The following is a 10,262-nucleotide window of genomic DNA, read 5'->3' as shown; positions in this document are numbered from 1 at the left end:
CATACACATACACACAAATACACACACACACATACATACCGAGTAAAACATAGTCCTGTAAGTGCCACAACAGGTTCAGGTTATTAATTTTAAAGAAAATATACTTACTCATTTTAAAAAATGAAGTAACCATTGGGCATCTGTTATACAGCAGACAGCCTTAGGTTTTTGGGATTCATCAGTGACTAAGATATGTGAATTCAAGGAGCTTCTGTTTTAGGAGAAGGAGGTGGAGGCAGACTGAAGTAAAAACAATAAGTAAACTACAAATCTTCCTAGAAGGCGATAAGCATGATGATAAGATAAATAGGTGGAACAGGACTAGAGAGCTCTGAAGTACAGGGACCGGGGAGGGCTGTCAGGTCACAGAATGTGAGCAGTCAGTGGACTGCCTGACAAGATGATATCTGGACAAACAACTGAAAGATGTGAGGGGATTAGCAAGTATTTTTTAAACAACAAATTATGAAATATGAAAGCCTAAAAAATAAATTTGATAAATTATACAACAATCTGATAAACAGAGCTGAAAACTAAAGTTGTCAGAGAGCAAGAATGATGGTAAAAATACACTTTCCTCAGTTACTTCTCACTCTGCCTCCTCTTCTCTTGTGGCTCAGCTGGTAAAGAATCTGCCTGCAATGTAGGAGACCTGGGTTCTGTCCCTGGGTTGAGAAGGGAAAGGCTACCCACTCCAGTATTCTGGCCTGGACAGTTCACTGGACTGTATAGTCCATAGGGTCGCAAACAGTCAGACATGACTGAGCGACTTTCACTTCATTTTCATGCCTCTTCTTACTGCTGCTTTTCCATAAGTCACATCTTCCTCATTTCCTGCTTTGCTCTTTTCTTTCCCTGACAAATTCATGTGCTTCCTTGCTCTTTATACAGGTATTTTTAAAATTTATGAATAATTAGTGGTGCTTCCAAGAATACATTATTATTTTCCCAGGAAACCAACATGACCACTTACCTTATTCTTGCTAGAAATATCTTTTTTCTTTATTCAGGTTGTGATCATCAGAATCATACATTAATAGTAAACTCTATGGCTCATTTAATGATTTTAATTTTGTTCCTCAAAACCTTGTCCTAAAAGTGAAAAGTCATAAATTGAAAGCAAAGTTCCTTAATTTTAAAGAAATTACAAGGTATATCATCCCAATCCAAAATACTCAAAAAAATTTTATAGACTGGAATATATATATATATATATATATATATATATATCTCTCTCTCTCAAGTGAACAATGAAAACAAGTTTATATAAACAGTGTGAATAAACACAAACCGCAGTGTGAAAGTAAAACAAAGTCTGAACACAAATTGTCATGAAGTTTACTTTACTCACTAAGGCAGGCGGAGCTTCAAGGATGGCAGTTGGTGCTTATCTTCAGACAGGAATTTGACATCACAGTTGGATATACTGGACATATTAGTTTCCTAGGACTGCCATAAGAAACGAGCACAAGCTGGGTGGTTTGAAACAACAGACATTAATTCTCTCATAGTTCTGTAAGCCAAAGGTCTAAAATTAAGTCCAAAAGTCTTGGCAAGCTTTCTGGAGTCTCCAGGGGAGAATCTGTCCCAGGCCTCTCTCTGAGCTTCTGGAGATTCCCTGTAATCCTTGGCATTCCTTGGCTTGTAGATGCATCATTTTATTCTCTGTCTCTGTCTTCCCATGGTCTTCTCCCTCTGTGTCCAAATTCCCCTCTTCTTAGGAAGACATCTATCATTTGATGAGCATCCACCCTCCATTATGATCTTATCATGAGTTGATTACATCTACAAAGACCCTACTTCAAAATAAACTCCTATTCACAGGCACCAGAGTTCAAACCTTGACCTTGTCTTTTTGGTGGCACAATTAAATCCTGGAAAAGGATTTCTTTTTCTTAAGACTGTGACAAAAATAAAGGCTAAACCTAAAAACAGTGGAACATGTGGAGACACATGGGAACATGTACAGAAGAGACTAAAGATTCAAAGGATGCTGCATCTTCTCACCTGGCATACTAACACAGAACAACGTTTTGTTTCATCCAAACATGATGCTCAATTTGAATTTGTTGCAAAAGATATTAGAAATGATTGTGTTAACTAAGTGGCAACTCTGTCTGTCTCTGGAAATGTACTATTGATTTAGTATATAGTTTTCAGTATATTTGGAAATGAAAAAAATTTCAAAAAAGTGTTATTTTGAGAAAAGTGAGCTGTTATAGTCAACACTGGTTAATCGTACAGTTATAACATGAAGTAAATCTGTATCTTCAGAGTCAGGAGCAACCCACCTGTAATCTAGACTTACAGTATATTTTCATAATAATGTACTAAAAGCCGTATTTCCAATGTATGCTACTTAGTTGGCACTTAAAATGCTTAAATATCCCTATAGTATATCATTTCTTCATAAAATGGAGGGAAAAAAAAGGTTGTTTCAATGTGGAGGCTGCAGTTTCATTTTTCTGATTAAGCAATTTGCACACCAACTGTTACATATTGAATTATGTTCCCTCAAAAGTATATGTTGAGGTTCTAACTCCCAGTATGGTCTCATTTGGGAAGGGTCTTTGAAGATGTAATTAAGTTAAGATGAAGTCATTAGGGCCCTAATCCAATATGAATGGTGTTCTCATAAAATAAGAAATTTGCATGGAGTCAAACAGTATGTGAAGATAAAAGCAGAGACCAGGGTGAGGCATCTATAAAGAACGAACATTAAAACTCCTAGAAATCCACCAGAATCTAGGAGAGAGATGTGGGAGAGACTGTCTCTTACAGTCTTGATTGCTCATAGGGAAGACAGTAAGATGTAAGCATATCTCATAAGGAAGATGTAATAAACAGTTGGATGAGACCTCTGGAAAAGTGTATTAAGCTGACAAAAACCCCTCCTTTTCTTCTTTTTCAAAAACTGCTGGTATGGTCCTGAGGTCTACCAGCCATGTGGGGACTGAGTAGAAGGCTAAGAAATTTATCCCAGAATCCCTGACACTCATGTGCTACTGAACTCAGTGACTGCCTAGCTCTATACTTTGATTTACAAATGTATAACCACATATATTTAAATCACACAGGTCTGTCACTAGAAGCCAAATGCAATTCTTCACCAATATAAAAATCTATCCGAGGATCTATCCATCCTTGGTTTCCCAGCTTCCAGTTAGCTTACTCTGAACTTGTCACACTTTACAATGCAGAGTAATGCACTAACATTCCTCATTTTTGTCATGAAATAAACACTTGACCATGAGAATATTATTGCACATTTCAAGGAACATAATTCTAATGAAACCACAATATTTTTTCTTTTGAGCATTGTTCTTATTTTATCAGGAAAAAACTTGAGAGATAAAGAAAATTCCCCCTCAAAAACTCTTTAAGTTACTATGTTTTTTTATTTATCATGTTAGTAATCATTTTTCAGTGCCACAAAATGAGTAAGACCTAACTTTTTGGTGTGAGCTTAAGAGAGTTTTAAATTTTGTGGGCTGCCAAAAATATATGAAGATGGCAATGGTTATTCACTGAGACCTCTTCAAATAGCTTTAATAGCAGAGGAGTGGGAAAAGTGGAAATCAAGAAAGGAAGAACTTGAGGGATTCTTAAAAGTATATTAGTGTTTTTTGCAACCCAAGTAATGTCTAAAGCATAATTCTAAGAGGGATACTGGTAGGTGTGATATGGAAAACACTTAAAAAATATACCACAGAACCACTTACCTGAGGACCTACCTGGTACGTCTGTTTTATTCATGTCGTGTAAGAGATAAATGGAAGCCATTTTTTGCTTTAAATGATCCTTCTTTCCTTTCTTCAAAGAAAAAATAAAGAAAAAAGAGAAACAGACTATCATCTGAATTCCTTATAAACTGAAGCTACAGCATTGCCTAAAATTAAGCTTATGTAATCTTCAATGTCATACAGTTAAAAGTATGTGGTCAAATGCTTAAGAAAAAAAAAAAAGAAAATGAGGTTTTAAGAGATTTCCCCATGCTTTCCTAGTTAAAATGCTTACTAAAAACCTATGCCTAGTTGCCATCAATTTCCCCCTCAAAATTATATTATTTCACTTAAGAAGTCTTGGCTCTATTCCATTACTTGGCATTGTTGCTTTGAGGGTCTCATCTTCCATGTGAAGAAACAAGTCCATAATGACCAAGCACCTGAGATGCTTTGGATGGTTTGTTTTTTCTTCTTGGCTACAGCATCTAGGCTCCACAAGACTGTCTTAGTCAAGGGCCCAAGTAAAAATATTTTTAATTGATTACCATTTGGGGGCAGGAGGAGAAGGGGATGACAGAGGATGAGATGGCTGGATGGCATCACCGATTTGATGGACGTGAGTCTGAGTGAACTCCGGGAGTTGGTGATGGACAGGGAGTCCTGGCGTGCTGCGATTCATGGGGTTGCAAAGAGTCGGACACGACTGAGTGACTGAACTGAACCATTACAGAAAAGTCAACCAATAAAGACTTTTAGGAAAAGTCTTCCCGGGCTTGTAAGTCACTCTTTGGCAATCTTAAGCAACAACAGGCTTCACTTAAGAAATAATACTGTAGTTCTTGGCCAGAGGAACAAAAATCACAGATGGATCCAGACCTCTCATCTTTGTTTCCTTCTAGTTGCAGATTTTCAGTTTAGGACTTCTGATTCTTACACTGTTATAGGTGCTGCTTCTTCCCTTTGAACCATCATTCTCTTACCTTCTTATTTTCATAGCCATTATCCTTCCAAATCCTGTTTCTGAATGACATCATTATTGAGTTCTTTTGACACTTAACCTTGATACTGAAGTGTAACATCTCAAACGTGTGTTGCATCTTGGAGTATAATGAGATGTCATGTTCATGACCTTATTTCTAAGGAAGTAGGTGAGGTAGGAAGGATCATAAATACAGAGTCTGACACTGAGGAGCAGAACAGCTATTTATAACTCAGTATCACATATATACTAAGTGACAGAGCTAAGACTAGCATCCAGTTCAACTTTCTCATCGAGTTCTTCCATTCACTCTGCTGCATTTCCACACTCACTTTTGAAATGGGTACTTTTGCTCCATCAACTAGGAAGGTGATTGAAGTGACTCGTGGGAGAGAGAATTCTCTCCCAGTCAGACATGTCTCCAAATTGAATTATTAACATTGGTGAAAGTTTAAGAAGCTACTAAGGCACAGAAAAATGTCATTTTGAAATAAGCAATTTACATTATGATACTCTCGACATTTACCAAAACTATAATATTCAATGCCACTCACTGCAAATCTAACACAAAGCCATTCTTGAAAGCTGAACAAATGACAAATGTTTCCAGAGGTATCCTTGGCCTGAATTATGTGGTTCCCATAGGGAATTTTATGAATCCAGGTACAGGATGTCATAACAGTGTCTGCTTGGATCAGACAGCCTTGCTCCTCGATTTACAGGACATTTGGCTTGTATTCTTTGTTCCTTAATCTCGTCAGTTATTTCTAAGGAGACCTACCATGCCTCCGTCTTAGAAAATGGTCTTCAGGGTAAGTGAAGGATGAATATTGGTGGCAAAAATCCAGTTTTTCTCCTCTGTTCTTCCAATTCCTACTTCATTTTAGCTCCTTTGCTCCATCTATAGCCATGAGACTCAGCCGAGCACAACTACAAAAACAAAGTCGAGTGAGCACACCCAGAGCCTAAATCAATGAAACCAAACTTTGTATGTGAGGGTGTAAGCGCCTGGAAGCTTAGAAAACCATGTATACCTGTATTTTCTCCTGATTGTTTTTCTGTTTTCCTTAGCCATCTGTGTGGAACAGATATTCTGAGTGTATTCACTACAGAAAAAAAATGTAAAAACTTCTCTTATATTAAAAAGTAATTTGCTAAGTCAAGTATCCCTTCAGTAACTACCAACTGAGAGCTTGTTTTGAGAGACAGTAATTCTGTGATAAGCGCTAGGGCTATAACATAAACCAGACAAGTTCAGTCTTGCCTTCATGAAGCTTATAGTCTGATGGAAATGTACAAAAATGAAAAAAAAAAGTAAGTATACAACAGTGAGAATATAAAATTCTATGAGAAACTGAGAACAAAGCATTCCCATGGGTATATCTGAGAGTGAATGCAATCTACTCTATATCTGGTTTAACTCAATTCAAACTTTCTCCTACTCATAAGAAATTACATGGAAATACAAATAAATAAGGGTGATATTTTGATAAGGATAACCCTGTGCTTGCTATACTACAGAGAAAAATGTAGATCATTCTTAAACCTGAATCTACTAATAAATTTTTATTAACTGCAACATAGTGTCTTATAATGCTATGTGATGTCATCTTTCTAAATATGAAGAAATTATTTTGAACATTAAAGTAAAATAAAATGACATGCTGTTTTATGCTAATAATTTTTTTTTTAACAGTAGGACTTCCACCTTTTTTGTGTCTTAAATTGGGTGCACTTATGGGTGTTATTCCATGAGAAAATAAAACCACCAAAAACCATGGTAGGAAATAGGTAGCTACAGCTAATGTTCATCTATACTTTCAATAAATTATAACTTATTATTATTTATTACTTTTAATAAAGAAATTATATTCTATAAGATAGTGCTTTAGTGTGATCATGCAAATATATCACATTTTCAATTTATTCACTTAAATTCATTGCTAAGAAGGTATGCATGATAGCTTGATGCTTAATAATCAAAAAATAATGAACTGGAGCACATTACAGATTACTTTCATAACTCAACCAAATTTACATAGTGTTTCAATGAGAAATAACCAAGAAACCTTGGCAAGATTCTATACTGTTTTATAATGTCATCCAAGGAAAGAACTTGCTGTTGGTAGAACCCCTAAACTTCCACTGCAAAACTCTCATCTCTGAGTTAAAATACCTTCTAAAAATAATAAATAAATACCTTCTACAGGACTTCTCTGGTGATCCAGTGGTTAAGACCCTGTGCTTCCCCTGCAGGAGGGATGGGTTTGGTCCCTGATTGTAGATCTAAGATCCCGTATGCTACACGGTGTGACCAAAAAAAAAAAAAAAAAAGAAAACCTTCTAATTTCTCCATCTGGTAAATGTCTCCTAAAAGGCTACCAATTCTGACAGTGCTATAGCTATAGCCAATCCTAGTTTAGAGCTGACAGTAGCAAAAAAAAAAAAAAGAATAAATAAAAAAAGAAACCCAAAACAAAACAAAAAACCCACCACACACATATAATTTCTTTTTAATATTCACAGTTCCCAAAAGAGTAGTTGTCAACTGTCCAGGGAATGTGTCTATGTGGGCCAAACCCACAGAGAACTAGTCTTATCTAGTATGTATTTATTTTACTATTTGTTATATCATAAATATAATCCAGTTTCCCTTTCTTCATGAAATGTTAATGTATGTGTTCTAATCTGAAGCTGGAAATCTCTATCATACCAGTGCTCAGAAAAGAATAACAAAATTTCATATTATTTCCAGATATTTTGACTTAATACATTTTTAAAAATCTACAATTTATAAATTCAATGCAATCCCTATCAAGCTACCAACGGTATTCTTCACAGAACTAGAACAAATAATTTCACAATTTGTATGGAAATACAAAAAACCTCAAATAGCCAAAGCTATCTTGAGAAAGAAGAATGGAACTGGAGGAATCAACCTACCTGACTTCAGGCTCTACTACAAAGCCACAGTCATCAAGACAGTATGGTACTGGCACAAAGACAGAAATATTGATCAATGGAACAAAATAGAAAGCCCAGAGATAAATCCACACACATATGGACACCTTATCTTTGACAAAGGAAGCAAGAATATACAATGGATTAAAGACAATCTCTTTAACAAGTGGTGCTGGGAAAACTGGTCAACCACGTGTAAAAGAATGAAACTAGAACACTTTCTAACACCTTACACAAAAATAAACTCAAAATGGATTAAAGATCTAAACGTAAGACCAGAAACTATAAAACTCCTAGAGAACATAGGCAAAACACTCTCCGACATACATCACAGCAGGATCCTCTATGACCCACCTCCCAGAATATTGGAAATAAAAGCAAAAATAAACAAATGGGACCTAATTAAACTTAAAAGCTTCTGCACAACAAAGGAAACTATTAGCAAGGTGAAAAGGCAGCCTTCAGAATGGGAGAAAATAATAGCAAATGAAGCAACTGACAAACAACTAATCTCAAAAATATACAAGCAACTCCTACAGCTCAACTCCAGAAAAATAAATGACCCAATCAAAAAATGGGCCAAAGAACTAAATAGACATTTCTCCAAAGAAGACATACAGATGGCTAACAAACACATGAAAAGATGCTCAACATCACTCATTATCAGAGAAATGCAAATCAAAACCACTATGAGGTACCATTTCACGCCAGTCAGAATGGCTGTGATCCGAAAGTCTACAAGCAATAAATGCTGGAGAGGGTGTGGAGAAAAGGGAACTCTCTTACACTGTTGGTGGGAATGCAAACTAGTACAGCCATTATGGAGAACAGTGTGGAGATTCCTTAAAAAATTGGAAATAGAACTGCCTTATGATCCAGCAATCCCACTGCTGGGCATACACACTGAGGAAACCAGAAGGGAAAGAGACATGTGTACCCCAATGTTCATCGCAGCACTGTTTATAATAGCCAGGACATGGAAGCAACCTAGATGCCCATCAGCAGATGAATGGATAAGAAAGCTGTGGTACATATACACAATGGAGTATTACTCAGCCATTAAAAAGAATACATTTGAATCAGTTCTAATGAGATGGATGAAACTGGAACCTATTATACAGAGTGAAGTAAGCCAGAAAGAAAAACACCAATACAGTATACTAACGCATATATATGGAATTTAGAAAGATGGTAACAATAACCCTGTGTACGAGACAGCAAAAGAGACACTGATGTATAGATCAGTCTTATGGACTCTGTGGGAGAGGGAGAGGGTGGGGAGATATGGGAGAATGGCATTGAAACACATATAATATCATGTATGAAACGAGTCGCCAGTCCAGGTTCGATGCACAATACTGGATGCTTGGGGCTGGTGCACTGGGACGACCCAGAGGGATGGTATGGGGAGGGAGGAGGGAGGAGGGTTCAGGATGGGGAACACAGGTATACCTGTGGTGGATTCATTTCGATATTTGGCAAAACTATTACAATATTGTAAAGTTTAAAAATAAAATAAAATTTTAAAAAATCTACATTTATATAACTAGCTTCAAATAATAATTATGAACAACATTAAAAAATAGAAAAGTATCCATCAGTTCAGTTCAGTCACTCAGTCCTGTCTGACTCCTTGAGACCCCACGGACCGCAGCACTCCAGGCCTCCCTGTCCATCACCAACTCCTGGAGTTTACCCAAACTCATTTCCATCAACTCCGTGATGCCATCCAACCATTTCATCCTCTGTTGTCCCCTTCTCCTCCTGCCCTCAATCTTTCCCAGCATAAGGGTCTTTTCAAATGAGTCAGCTCTTCACATCAGGTGGCCAAAGTATTGGAATTTCAGCTTTAGCATCAGTCCTTCCAATGAACACTCAGGACTGATCTCCTTTAGGATAAATTGGTTGGACCCCCTTGCATTCCAAGGGACTCTCAAGAGTCTTCTCCAACACCACAGTTCAAAAGCATCAATTCTTCGGTGCTCAGCTTTATTTATAGTCCAATTCTCATATCCATATGTGACTACTGGAAAAACCACAGCCTTGACTAGACAGACCTTTGTTGGCAAAGTAATGTCTGCTTTTGAATATGCTATCTAGGTTGGTCATTACTTTCCTTCCAAGGAGTAAGTGTCTTTTAATTTCATGGCTGCAGTCCCCATCTGGAGTGATTTTGGAGCCCCCCCAAAAATAAAGTCAGCCACTTTTTCCCCATCTATTTGCCATCAAGTGATGGGACCGGATGCCATGATCTTCGTTTTCTGAATGTTGAGCTTTAAGCCAACTTTTTCACTCTCCTCTTCAACTTTCATCAAGAGGCTCTTTAGTTCTTCACTTTCTGCCAAAAGGGTGGTGTCATCTGCATATCTGAGGTTATTGATATTTCTCCCAGCAATCTTGATTCCAGCTTGTGCTTCATCCAATTCTTTAAATACATTTCAAATGAAAATATTCTAATTCTTATATTGAGTAATATACTTTCTATGAATTATCTTCATTTGGTATGTGGTATATAACACATGCTTTAAAAAGATTTTTTAATTTGTTGAAAAAACAAATTATGTATATACTTGTATACATATATCTAATCACATTAG

At 36.7% G+C, this 10,262-nt stretch overlaps 1 long non-coding RNA gene across 3 annotated transcripts in view; it reads right to left on the bottom strand.

The window, feature by feature from the left end:
* Positions 1 to 711: 711 nt before the first annotated feature.
* LOC113891664 overlaps positions 712 to 10,262 on the bottom strand; it is a 48,870-nt gene continuing 39,319 nt past the window's right edge. The window contains exons 2-5 of one of the 3 annotated variants that reach the window (XR_003510834.1): positions 6,905 to 7,005; positions 5,486 to 5,634; positions 1,352 to 3,813; positions 712 to 1,092 (exon numbers count right to left, since the gene is read on the bottom strand). This is a non-coding gene — a long non-coding RNA (uncharacterized LOC113891664). The other 2 variants (XR_003510835.1, XR_003510833.1) reach the window with 2 other exon arrangements.

The sequence above is a fragment of the Bos indicus x Bos taurus genome, chromosome 4 (assembly GCF_003369695.1).
Source record: "Bos indicus x Bos taurus breed Angus x Brahman F1 hybrid chromosome 4, Bos_hybrid_MaternalHap_v2.0, whole genome shotgun sequence".
Classification (NCBI taxonomy): domain Eukaryota; kingdom Metazoa; phylum Chordata; class Mammalia; order Artiodactyla; family Bovidae; genus Bos; species Bos indicus x Bos taurus.
Note: the sequence above shows the minus strand (reverse complement) of the source record. Positions and strands in the feature narration are given on the sequence as shown.